Source organism: Staurois parvus, unplaced genomic scaffold (assembly GCF_062004578.1).
Source record: "Staurois parvus isolate SC_StPar_1 unplaced genomic scaffold, SC_StPar_1.0 ptg000782l, whole genome shotgun sequence".
Lineage (NCBI taxonomy): Eukaryota > Metazoa > Chordata > Amphibia > Anura > Ranidae > Staurois > Staurois parvus.
In genome coordinates this window covers 180,001-193,196 of record NW_028318578.1, presented here as the reverse complement: position 1 = coordinate 193,196, position 13,196 = coordinate 180,001, and the positions used below count along the sequence as shown (strand labels likewise).

Below are 13,196 nucleotides of genomic sequence, written 5' to 3'. Positions count from 1 at the left end.
GGTTGTTATTTTTTGATTGTCCTTACAACGTAACTTATTATGTCAACCGTTTTAAAGCAGAACTCCAGTTACTTTTTTTTTTAACCCTCCACCGCATGGATCAGCTGCTTATTTTTTTCTCGGGGTGAGGACTGAGCTCATACTCACCTGCCCCCCCAAACAACTCATTGCGGCATTGCCGTAAACTTGCCGAATCGCATCAAATGTCTCCGTGGCAGACTTGCCCGGTTTCACACAGAATTTCACGTTTGCTCTTTGGCTCGCTGTCCGTGAGGAAATAGTGGGCGTGGTCTGAATAGCACCAGTTGCACAGCTCCCGATGTACACAAGGCAATGGGGTTGATTTACTAAAGCAGGTAAAGGATTGCTTCTTCAGGGAAGACAGATATTTTTTCTCATTTGTCTGAAATCCCAGCAAGAAGTGCAGACATGAAAACCCTACTAGTGCTTTACAATTTACTGTTCTGGATTATTGATACCTGAATTGTAGAGTTTGGCTTGATGTTTGAGTCAAACATCGGCCGTTCATGTGTTTGGCGAGCACATGAATGGTAAGGGTATTTGGTGGGTTGTTCGTCCACCGTGCCTCAAAATGCACTGTGCCCTGGCAGTACGTTGTAACTTACCGAAGCAATGCACCTGACCATAGGACAGATGCAATGCTTTGGCCAATCACAGTGCATGATGACATGCATTCACTATATCTGGACTCCCTGGACCCTGCATTCACTATATCTGGTCTCCCAGGACCCCGCATTCACTATATCTGGACTCCCTGGACCCCGCATTCACTATATCTGGTCTCCCAGGACCCCGCATTCACTATATCTGGTCTCCCAGGACCCCGCATTCACTATATCTGGTCTCCCCGGACCCCGCATTCACTATATCTGGTCTCCCAGGACCCCGCATTCACTATATCTGGACTCCCTGGACCCCGCATTCACTATATCTGGTCTCCCAGGACCCCGCATTCACTATATCTGGACTCCCCAGAACCTGCATTCACTATATCTGGTCTCCCCGGACCCTGCATTCACTATATCTGGTCTCCCCGGACCCGGCATTCACTATATCTGGTCTCCCCGGACCCTGCATTCACTATATCTGGACTCCCCGGACCCTGCATTCACTATATCTGGACTCCCCAGAACCTGCATTCACTATATCTGGTCTCCCCCGAACCCTGCATTCACTATATCTGGTCTCCCCAAACCCTGCATTCACTATATCTGGTCTCCCATGACCCCGCATTCACTATATCTGGTCTCCCTGGACCCGGCATTCACTATATCTGCTCTCCCCGGACCCTGCATTCACTATATCTGGTCTTTCTGGACCCCGCATTCACTATATCCGCTCTCCCTGGACCCTGCATTCACTATATCTGGTCTCCCCGGACCCTGCATTCACTAAATCCGCAATCCCTGGACCCTGCATTCACTATATCTGGTCTTTCTGGACCCCGCATTCACTATATCCGCTCTCCCTGGACCCTGCATTCACTATATCTGGTCTCCCCGGACCCTGCATTCACTATATCCGGTCTCCCCAGACCCTGCATTCACTATATCTGGTCTCCCCGGACCCTGCATTCACTATAGCCGGTCTCCCCGGACCCTGCATTCACTAAATCCGCAATCCCTGGACCCCGCATTCACTATATCCGGTCTCCCCGGACCCTGCATTCACTATATCCGGTCTCCCCAGACCCTGCATTCACTATATCTGGTCTCCCCGGACCCTGCATTCACTATAGCCGGTCTCCCCGGACCCTGCATTCACTAAATCCGCAATCCCTGGACCCTGCATTCACTATATCCGGTCTCCCCGGACCCTGCATTCACTATATCTGGTCTCCTCGGACCCTGCATTCACCATATCCGGGCTCCCTGGACCCTGCATTCACTATAGCCGGTCTCCCCGGACCCTGCATTCACTATATCCGGTCTCCCCGGACCCTGCATTCACTATATCCGGTCTTCCCGGACCCTGCATTCACTATATCCGGTTTTCCCGGACCCTGCATTCACTATATCCGCTCTCCCCGTACACTGCATTCACTATATCCGCTCTCCCCGGACCCTGCATTCACTATATCTGGTCTCCACGGACTCTGCATTCACTATATCTGGTTTCCCACAGTACACACAAGATGGAAATGCAATTATTTTAGTAAATATAAACTGTTAAATACATTTTCTCATCAGCGCCATAGAGCAGTCTTGTGACTTCTATCAGTGTCCAGCAGAGCACTGGTTAAAGCGTGTAGGAGAAGTTTTCATTCTGCTCTAGGAGGATACAGAACCCCTGACCTTCTGTCTGGACAGTGCTGGTTGGCCCTGTGCTGACCACATGCACTCTCCCAAGAAAAAAAAAAAACTTTCAAACTGAGCATATGCAGAATGACTCCATGATATGTCTTATCAGGAGACAAGAGGGGGAAACTGGAAGAAGGGGAGGATCAAAGAAGACAGGATCAAAAGCCTTTTTACACAATGCAAAGGATTAACCCCTTAGGTTCCACAGTTAGTATAACAAGCATGTTTTACTGTATATACAGACTGATTGTACTGTTGTGGGTTTATGAACACTCATTTTTTTTTTCTTTACCAAGCATGGATCAGCTGCCCATTTTTTCTAGGGGTGAGGACTGAGCTCATACTCACCTGCCCCCCCCCCCAAACCTATGGAAAACCGTGCCCCCCTACAGTATAGACTGTTCCTGTCTGTGGTGTGCTTATTGAGCATACTGATGTCATGAACAGTCCAATTACAGGACTGCTGGACTGAGAGGGGGGGAAGGGCAGGATTCAAAAGGACCAGTCTTGTGCGACTTTTTTCTAAGGCAGAAGACTGAGCTCACACTCACCTGCCCTCCTAGACCTATGGAAAACCGTGCCCCCCAACAGTCTAGCGGTGGACTGTTCCTGTGGTGTGCTGGCATCAGGAACAGTCCAATTACAAGACAACTGGACCGCTGGGGGGAGGGCAGGATTCTAAAGGACCAGTCTTGTGCGACTTTTTTCTAAGGCAGAAGACTGAGCTCACACTCACCTGCCCACCCAAACCTATGGAAAACCAGTGGACTATTCCTGTCTGTGGTGCACACCTTGAGCAGTCAGCAGATAGGAGCATGCACATCTAAAGGGATGCCGGGGATGTAGTCTTTCATGTAAGGCTGAGAAACTCAGCTGAAAGCATTTGCATGTCCTTACATCCAGCGCAAAAGCATAAGCGCGGCCCACATGCACATTGCGCAGGATTGTGACACAGAATAAAAAAACAACTGCTGCAAAAGAGACTGCAGAGTTCAATCTCAGTCTTCACGGGACTCTATAGTCTTCATGGGACTGAGATTGAGCTCTGCAGTCACTTTTGCAGCAGTTGTTTCCTTATTCCGGGTCACAATCCTGCGCAATGTCCTTTTTGTCTCTTTTAGCCAGTTGTCCGTGTCGAGCGCGCTTAAGCTTTTGTGCTGGATGTAAATGCTCTCGAACTACAAGAAAATAATGATGTTTCTCAGCTTTACATGCAAGAAAACATCCCCGGCATCCCTTTAGATGTGCATGCTCCTCCCTGCTGATGGCGAAAGAGTTAAATAATCAGTCTAGCAATGTGATAACATAGTTGAGATGGTTTCCCAGAAACTTTATATGCCACCATCACCTGTGATCCTGGACCTCGCCACACAGCAAATAAATTGGCGACTTCAGTTACATAGGCGCCAGCTAAGCGGCACCAAGAATTTGCCTTCTTTGAAGCTCAGTATGCTCTGATATGACTCCGTATTACTAGCTGTGAATTACAACAGTGAGGCTTCCCATTTGCTAGCTAGATGTCTCATCACACAGCGGAAGAAAAAGAATTTTACATCACTTCCGCTTTCAATGTGAAACATGTTGTCACTTTCACACGTGCAAATTCTTTTTTTTTTGTCCAACCCCTGTAGCTTACTAGAAGAAATTTTTTTTTTTCTCTCCAAAAGTGGTGTTCCCCTTTAATGCCTACGTGGCTAATACTTGCTCCTCTGCTTCGTTTCCTAAGCCTTCGATAGCTCAGCTGGTAGAGCGGAGGACTGTAGTGGATAATGCCTTCAGCAATCCTTAGGTCGCTGGTTCGATTCCGGCTCGAAGGATGTGTTTTTCCTTAGTTCACACGTTCCAAATTTTTGCTGAAGTTCATTATTTTTTTCTGTTTGCTGATTTTGTGTATTTTTAGTATTAAGGCTTTGCTCTGTGTTGTTATTATACTTTGTTATGTACGGCATATGGTGCTGGTCTTTTAGGATAATTACAGTCACGCCAGTGTTGGGGGTGGAAGTACAAAGTGCAGTCCTTTCAGACTGTGTAATGCTCCACTTGGTGTCTACAAACTGCCGACAAGCAGTCATGACCATGACTCCCATATGGTCTAGCGGTGGTGTCTACAAGCTGCCGAAAAGTAGTCCTGAGCATGACTCTCTAGTAGTAGTGTCTACAAGTTGCTGAAAAGCAGGTCTGAGCATGACTCCCATATGGTCTAGCGGTGGTGTCTACAAGCTACCGAAAAGTAGTCCTGAGCATGACTCTCTAGCAATGGTGTCTACAAGTTGCTGAAAAGCAGTCCTGACCATGACTCCCATATGGTCTAGCTGTGGTGTCTACAAGTTGCCAAAAAGCAGGTCTAAGCATGACTCCTATATGGTCTAACTATGGTGTCTACAAACTGCCAAAAAGCAGTCCTGAGCATGACTCCAATATGGTCTAGCAGTGGTGTCTACAAACTGCCAAAAAGCAGTCTTGAGCTGACCCCCATATGGTCTAGCAGTGGTGTCTACAAGCTGCTGAAAAGAAGTCTTGAGCATGACTGCCATATGGTCTATCAGTGGTGACTACAAGCTGCCGAAAAGAAGTCCTGAGCATGACTGCCATATGGTCTAGCGATGGTGTCTACAAGCTGACGAAAAGCAGTCCTGAGCATGACTCCCTTATGGTCTATCAGTGGTGACTACAAGCTGCCGAAAAGCAGTCCTGAGCATGACTGCCATATGGTCTAGCGATGGTGTCTACAAGCTGACGAAAAGCAGTCCTGAGCATGACTCCCGTATGGCCTAGCAGTGGTGTCTACAAGGTGCCAAAAAGCAGTCCTGAGCGCATGACTCCTGTATGGTTTGGAAAAGGTGTCTGCAAGCTGCTGAAAACCAGTCCTGAGCATGACTCTCTAGCAGTGGGTGTCTACAAGTTGCTGAAAAGCAGTCCTTAGCATGCTTCCATATGGTCTAGTGATGGTGTCTACAAGCTGACAAAAAGCAGGTCTGAGCATGACTCCCATATGGTCTAACGATGGTGTCTACAAGCTGCCGAAAAGCAGTCCTGAGCATGACTCCCATATGGTCTGGCAGTGGTGTCTACAAGCTACCAAAAAGCAGTCCTGAGCATGACTCTCTAGTGGTGGTGTCTACAAGTTGCTGAAAAGCAGTCCCGAGCATGACTCCCAATGGTCTAGCAGTGGTGCCTACAAACTGCTGAAAAGCAGTCCTGAGCATGACTCCCGTATGGTCTAGCGGTGGTGTCCAAAAGCTACCAAAAAGCAGTTCTGTGCATGACTCTCTAGTGGTGGTGTCTAAAAGTTGCCGAAAAGCAGTCCTGAGCATGACTCCCATATGGTCTAGTAGTGGTGTCTACAAACTGCTGAAATGCAGTCCTGAGCATGACTCCCATATGGTCTAGCAGTGGTGTCTACAAGGTGTGCCAAAAAGCAGTCCTGAGCATGACTCCTGCATGGTATAGCAGTGGTGTCTGCAAGCTGCCAAAAAGCAGTCCTGAGCATGACTCTCTAGCAGTGGGTGTCTACAAGTTGCTGAAAAGCAGTTCTTTGCATGCTTCCATATGGTCTAGTGATGGTGTCTACAAGCTGCCAAAAAGCAATTCTGAGCATGACTCCAATATGGTCTAGAGGTGGAGTCTACAAACTGCCTAAAAGCAGTCTTGAGCATGACTCCCGTATGTTCTAGCAGTGGTGTCTACAATCTGCCGAAAAGCAGTTCTGAGCACGACTCCCATATGGTCTAGCAGTGGTGTCTACAATCTGCCTGAAAGCATTTCTGAGCATGACGTCCATATAATCTAGTAGTGATGTCTACAAGCTGCCTGAAAGCAGCACAGACCATGACTCCCATATGGTCTAGCGGTTAGGATTCCTGGTTTTCACCCAGGCGGCCCGGGTTCGACTCCCGGTATGGGAAGTTCTCAATCTTTTAATACGAAGACACAAAAATGTCAACCAACTTAAAAAATTAATCCTCCCATTGACATTCCTGTTGAAACTACTGAAAAGAAGCCACAATATGGAATCATCTTGCTTGAAATGGCTTTTTCTTATATTAACCCTTTCACTGCTCAGTCATTATTGAGTTTTAGATAATGATAGGCCTGAGGATTGGTTAAAACCCACAAAACATTATATATTTTCTGAAAGCAGAGACCCTAAAGTGGAGATAAAGTCCACTTTGTAAGTTGTACTTACAGGTAGGTACAGAGAATATCTCCTAAACGTTCACAGTTTACGAGATATTCACACAGAATGCAGCTGGTGCGGTGCAGAATGCGGTGATCTCACCAGCTCATGCGCTCTGAAGGGACGGTACAGCTTGCCAGGCCTTCAGAGCTCTTGCCACAGCCAAGGGCTCCCATGCGCATACGCTGGAGTGACGTCATCGTGGCACCGGCCAGTCATACTGCCGAAGCCCGTTTATGAAATATTCACAAAGAATGCAGCTGGTGCAGTGCAGAAAGCGGTGATGTACCAGCGCATGCGCTCTGAAGGGACAGTACAGCATGCCAGACCATCAGATCTCTGTGCCACGGCTAAGGGCTTTCATGCTCATGCGTGGGAACGACGCCATCGTGGAACCGGCCACTCATATATCCGGAGCCTGTTCAGGAGATATGCACACAGAATGCAGCTGGTGCGGTGCATAATGTGGTGATGTCACCAGTGCACGCGCTTTGAAGGGATGGCACAGCATGCCAGACCTTTAGAGCTCTGTGCCACAGCCAAGAGCTCCCATGCGCATACGCGGGAGCGACACCATCGCGGCACTGGCCAGTGATACTGCCAAAAACTGTTTAGGAGATATTCACACAGAATGCAGCCGGTGCGGTGCAGAATGTGGTGATGCCACCAGCACATGCACTCTGAAGGGACAGTACAGCGTGCTAGACCTTCAGAGCTGTGCAACAGCTAAGGGCTTTCATGTACATGTGCAGGAGTGATGCCATCACAGCACCGACCAGTCATACTGCCGGAGCCCGTTTAGGAGATATTCACACAGAATGTAGCCAGTGTGGTGCAGAATGTGGTGATGTCACCAGCGCATGCGCATGGCCGCCATTATATTCAAATATATTCGGAGACCAATAGAAAATGGCCGCCTTTATATTCAAATATTATTCAAAGACCAATAGAAAATGGCCACCATTGCATTCAAATATATTCGGAGACCAATAGAAAATGTCCACCGTTATATTCAAATATATTCTGAGACCAATAGAAAATGGCCACCGTTACATTCAAATATATTTTAGACCAATAGAAAATGGCCACCGTTGCATTCAAATATATTCGGAGACCAATAGAAAATGTCCACCGTTACATTCAAATATATTCGGAGACCAACAGAAATTGGCCACCGTTACATTCATATATATTTGGAGACCAATAGAAATTGGCCACCGTTACATTCAAATATATTCGGAGACCAGTAGAAATTGGCCGCCGTTACATTCAAATATATTCTGAGACTAATAGAAATTGGCCACCGTTACATTCATATATATTCGGAGACCAATAGAAAATGGCTGCAGTTAATGTTATTTTATAAGGACTTCAGCAAAATGGTCGCCAATAGATCGGAATTATACACACTATATTAGGACTCCCCCTCTGCCGTCTGTCTTATCCCTGAAGAAGTCAAGCAGGCGTGACGTAACGCGTAGGGCATGGCTGTAGGCAGACACGAACCGGAAGTTACGAAGTAATTGGTTTTCAATGCATTTACAAATTAATTATTAATCTTGTCCCTGTACAGTATTTATGCCTTTAAAGTGCACTTTATAAAGAGTTTTGTACAGATAAAATACTTTTTTTTAAACTTTTTTTCTGACCTCCACAACAGATTAATTGGTTTTCAATGCATTCCTATGGGAAACGGCTTTTCGGTTTACAAATTTTTCGCAATACAAAATGTCCCGCAGAACAAATTAAATTTGTAGACCGAGGTAAGCCTGTACTTTACATGAAGTTTATTTGTTTAACTTTCAGGGAATGCCTGGGTAATCTTCCCGTAATGTTGGACCCAAATCACATAAATATAGATGAGGATCCGACTTCGAGGTGTCATCTATTAACCTCCTCGGCGGTATGATTCTTTCTGATTTTTTGTGCTGAAAGCGGTACATTTTTTTGCATGGAAATGTGTATTTTTTTATTGTAGGCTGTAATTTTTAGGAATAACTCACTGAAATCTGTCCGAACAAGAGTCTAGTAAACATCCCGGGTAGGATAAAACTCGAAACACGAAATCATAAATAATAATTTAATAAATAATCATAAAAAATAATAATCTAATAATAATAAATTTAATTCAATAATATAATCAAACCAAAAACACTGAAATTTGAAATATAGCGCCAAGTTCGCACATCACTGAGCAAAGTCGCAGAATCGTTTTCAGTGTCTGATGAGGAATTTCCCCCACGAATCATTATCACTCAATTCTGCAAGTGGTTCTGATTTACTATCGCTGTTCTCTAGCCGGTCTAAAACCGCTTTTGACCTAAAGGGACGCTTTTTGGACGCCATGGACTTTTCTCAGTTTCCAGGCAGAAAGAACAGTAAAAATGCAGGCAGGGCGCCGGACAAAGCAGTAGGGACAAAATATATGTGAAATGCATTGAAACAGAAGTGACAGCAAAATTTCCTGCCGGTTCCTGCGCCCGTACGTCCCGACGTCACGGGGACCGGAACACGGAAGCCGGATGCCGGCATCGGTCGGAATAGATGGCCGGGAACGCTTTAGGGGACACATCGCGGGAGCGAATCACAAGGTAAGCGCTGCAGGGACCCCCTGAGCAACGCCGCATGGTAAGCCCAAGTGTAGCTCGGGGTTACCGCTCTTGGTATTGAAATTTTACCCCGAGCTACACTCGAGAAAACCTCTAAGGAGGTTAAAGTCTATGGGCACAAGTCAGATACAAGTCACCTTGAAGTAGTGCAGGAACATTTTCTAAAGTCGGAGCGACTTCAGAAGTGATTTTTAAAACGGCTCTCATTGACTAACATGGGATTTCACATGTCTTGCAACTTGGTGGGGTCCCATACAGGGGCGGACTGACCATTTGTAAACTCGGGCACTGCCCGAGGGCCCGGGGTCAGTAGGGGGCCCCATGAGATGCCCCTGGTACCTTTTTCATAGGCTTTTTTGAGTTTGGGAAAGGACACAGGGGTCCCATGATCCCCTATTGCCCGGGGGCCCCATGAATTGTCAGTCCGCCCCTGGTCTCATATTGCTGACCTGTATTGTATACTAAGCACTCTGCTGAGCCCTTACAAAAGAATTCCCTGTTAATCCTTCGATAGCTCAGCTGGTAGAGCGGAGGACTGTAGAGTGTTCACAGAAATCCTTAGGTCGCTGGTTCGATTCCGGCTCGAAGGACTAATTTTTATTCTCTACTTCCATGAATATTCCTTACTTTAAAATTGAATTTTCTTCCTGCGCTCAACTATGAAATGACCTAATAAATAACCAGCTGCTATCACCTCTTCCCTATACCTCAGGATGTGTAAATTATAACAAAAAATGGTGAAGCGCTATGCAAATGAAACAAATCAGTGTATATACACACAAATATAGGGGAATAAATATACATTAATAAGCAATAATTAAAACAAACGTGAGACTCCAATCTTTTAAATAATATAGAGTGACGTGTGCTTAACCAATTCAATACCGGGCAATTTTACCCCTTCCTGCCCAGGCCAGTTTTCAGGTTTCAGCGCTCTCACACTTTGAATGACAATTGCGCGGTCATACAACATTGTACCCAAACTAAGATTTTATCATTTTCTTCACACCACTAGAGCTTTCTTTTGGTGGTATTTAATCACCGCCAGGGTTTTTATTTTTTGCTAAATTAACAAAAAAAACCAAAAATTTTGAAAAAAAAAAAGTTTTTCTTTGTTTCTGTTATAAACGTTTGCAAATAAATAATTGTTCTTCATAAATTTAGGCCGAGATGTATTCTGCTACATGTCTTTGGTGAAAATAACCCAAATTAGGATGTATTTTTTAGTTTGATGGAAAGTTATAGAGTTCACAAACTATGGTATAGATCTGAATATTGATCAATCCTGAAGTACTGACGGCCAATTTAATTTCTTGAGGTCCAAGAATGTCAGAACAGTACAGATATCCCCCAAATGTCAGAACAGTACAGATATCCCCCAAATGTCAGGACGGTACAGATATCCCCCCAAATGTCAGAACAGTACAGATATCTCCCAAATGTCAGAACAGTACAGATATCCCCCAAATGTCAGAACAGTACAGATATCCCCCAAATGTCAGGACAGTACAGATATCCCCCAAATGACCCCTTTTTGCAGAGTAGACAGTCTGACGTACTTCATAAGAGGCATGGCGAGTTTTTTGAAGTTGTATTTTTTTTGTCATAATTTTTCGGAAAATTAAAAAAATTAAAACAATTAGTTTCACAATTTTTTTTTTTTACATACTGTCACCAGTGCAGTACAGCGTCATCATATAACTGGCATGGCGGTGAACAGGGACACTGACTGGTGACAGTATGAAAAAAATATATATTTTTTTTATTTTTTATTCTTTATTAAATTTTTTGTTTCTTTTTTTTAAGATTTTTTTTTCATATTTCACTATGAACAAGGTAGTACAATGTTACCATAGTGATCAGTATTTTATTTTTTTTTTTTACACAATTTGCTTATAGCAAAGAATTACTTTGCTATAAGCAAGCATTTACCTGAATTACATCGATTCATTCAGGGTTTTTTTTTTTTTTGTGCTTAGCTGTGATTTGGCCACAGCTAATCACATGACATGTGCATGTGACCTGCTGTGACCATTCACAGCTAGACACTAGTATACAATGGATGGCATGAATGAAGCCATCCATTGTATACAACTGTCGTGTGACCTGCTGTGATTGGTCACAGCAGGTCACATGGTACCGGCAACGGGGCCGATACTCAGATCTGTCATCTGCCGTATCCGTGGTACACGGCCGGTGATAGATCGCGCCGCTGCGCCGCTCTGCAGGAGCGCAATCTGCGCATGTGCGGGAGGACGCCATATGGCGTCCACCCGGAACGCTGATGACATTTGCCACCCGCCATTCGGCCATAGGGCGGGCGGCAAATGGATAAAACAGCAACACACTGTGCAAAAACAAGTGCCTGGTCTGCCAATAAAGACACACCAGGTTAAATGAAATATATACCCAAAATAGATATATATACATAAATAATATGAACGTGAGACTCCAATCCTTGAAATAATACAAAGTGACCCGTGCTTAGAAACAGCAACACACTGTGTAAAAAATGCCTGGTCTGCTAAACAGTATGTATACACACCAGGTAGAGTGAAATATATACCAACAATTAGATATCCTTTATTAATATATCAAGTGATAGGTGCAACAACACAAATAGAAAAAAAATAAATAAACGACAATTGAATAAAATCGTTCAGTGTAAATATCGATAGTGACCAGTCCAACAAAGAGTGCTTCAATCTTCAGTGCACACTGTAAGTGCTCTCAGTGACACTCTTTGTGACTTATCCCACAGTGGCTAAAGTGCCTCCTCACCTCCTAACATTGACCCTTAAGGGCCACAACACCTTGGGTAATCCTCAAACCAGACGGCATCCCACGCTATGGCTCCACCGACTCCACTGACTCCAATCGGGCTCCGATTATAACTCAGCGCATCAAATATCCCTTTCACACAATAGGCTCAGGCATGCATGATAGGGGTAAAGAGAAAGACCTCCATAGTGTAATACCGCTTTATTAATGAAAAAACACCAAATAAATGGACACTCACATTAAAATCCTATTAGTACAGCAGTTTCCCATGTGCTATGGGTGTACTAGGGGACTCGGGTGTACCAAGATGGCGTCAAAACTGGAAGTGCATCACCACTGAAAGCGGAAGTGTGTCACTGCACACACTCTCTACGCGTTACACCACGATAAGACACGTGGCTTCCTCAGGATCCTCATATATATATGATTTTTTTTTTTTTATAGATTGGCTTGAGAACCAAATGAGTGAGGTTTTACATCCACCACATGTTACTGACCTTCTCTCTCTCTCCTCCCCCCTCTCTCTCTCTCTCCCTCTCCCTCTCTCTTTCTCTCTCTCCCCCCTCTCTCTCTCTCCCCCCTCTCTCCTTCTCTCTCCCTCCCCTCCCCCCTCTCTCTCTCTCTATATATATATTATATACATATAAATAAAAAATAAAATTATATACATATATATATGTGTATATATATATATATATATATATATATATATATATATATACATTTTTTGTTGTTTTTTTTTAGATCGGCTTGAGAACCATATGAGTGAAGTTTTACATCCACCACTTTACTGACCTTCTCTCTCCCTCTCTCGCTCTCCTTCTTCCTCTCTCTCTCTCTCCCCTTCTCTCTCTATCTCCTTCTCCCTTCCCCCCCTCTCTCTCTCCTTCTCTCTCCCCCCTTCTTCCTCTCTCTTTCCTCCCCCCCTCTCTCCTTCCCTCTCTCTCTCCTTCTCTCTCTATCTCCTTCTCTTTCTCTTTCTCTCTCCTTCATCTCTCTCTCTCCTTCTCCCTCTCTCCCTCATCTCCCCTCTCACTCTCCTTCTCTCTCTCCTCTCCCTCTCCTCTCCCCTCTCTCTCTCTCTCTTCCTCTCCCCTCCCTCTCTCTCTCTCCCCCCCTCTCTCTCTCTCTCTCCTTCTTCCTCTCTCCTTTCTCCCCCCCTCTCTCTCTCTCTCCCCTTATCTCTCTCCCCCCCTTATCTCTCTTTCTCTCTCTCCCCTCTCTCTCTCCCCTTCTCTCTCTTTCTCCCCCCTGTCTCCCCCCCTCTCTCTCCTCTCCCCTTCTCTCTCTCTCTCCTCTCCCCCCCCC

At 45.2% G+C, this 13,196-nt stretch overlaps 3 non-coding genes across 3 annotated transcripts; all 3 read left to right on the top strand.

Moving 5' to 3' along the window:
- The first annotated feature begins 4,047 nt into the window (after positions 1-4,047).
- TRNAY-GUA (transfer RNA tyrosine (anticodon GUA)) lies at positions 4,048-4,138 on the top strand. The gene is given in 2 exon segments: positions 4,048-4,084; positions 4,103-4,138. It is a non-coding gene; the product is annotated as a tRNA-Tyr (tRNA).
- Positions 4,139-6,154: 2,016 nt separating this feature from the next.
- TRNAE-UUC (transfer RNA glutamic acid (anticodon UUC)) lies at positions 6,155-6,226 on the top strand. Its single transcript has one exon. It is a non-coding gene; the product is annotated as a tRNA-Glu (tRNA).
- Positions 6,227-9,611: 3,385 nt separating this feature from the next.
- TRNAY-GUA (transfer RNA tyrosine (anticodon GUA)) lies at positions 9,612-9,697 on the top strand. The gene is given in 2 exon segments: positions 9,612-9,648; positions 9,662-9,697. It is a non-coding gene; the product is annotated as a tRNA-Tyr (tRNA).
- The last annotated feature ends 3,499 nt before the right edge of the window (positions 9,698-13,196 follow it).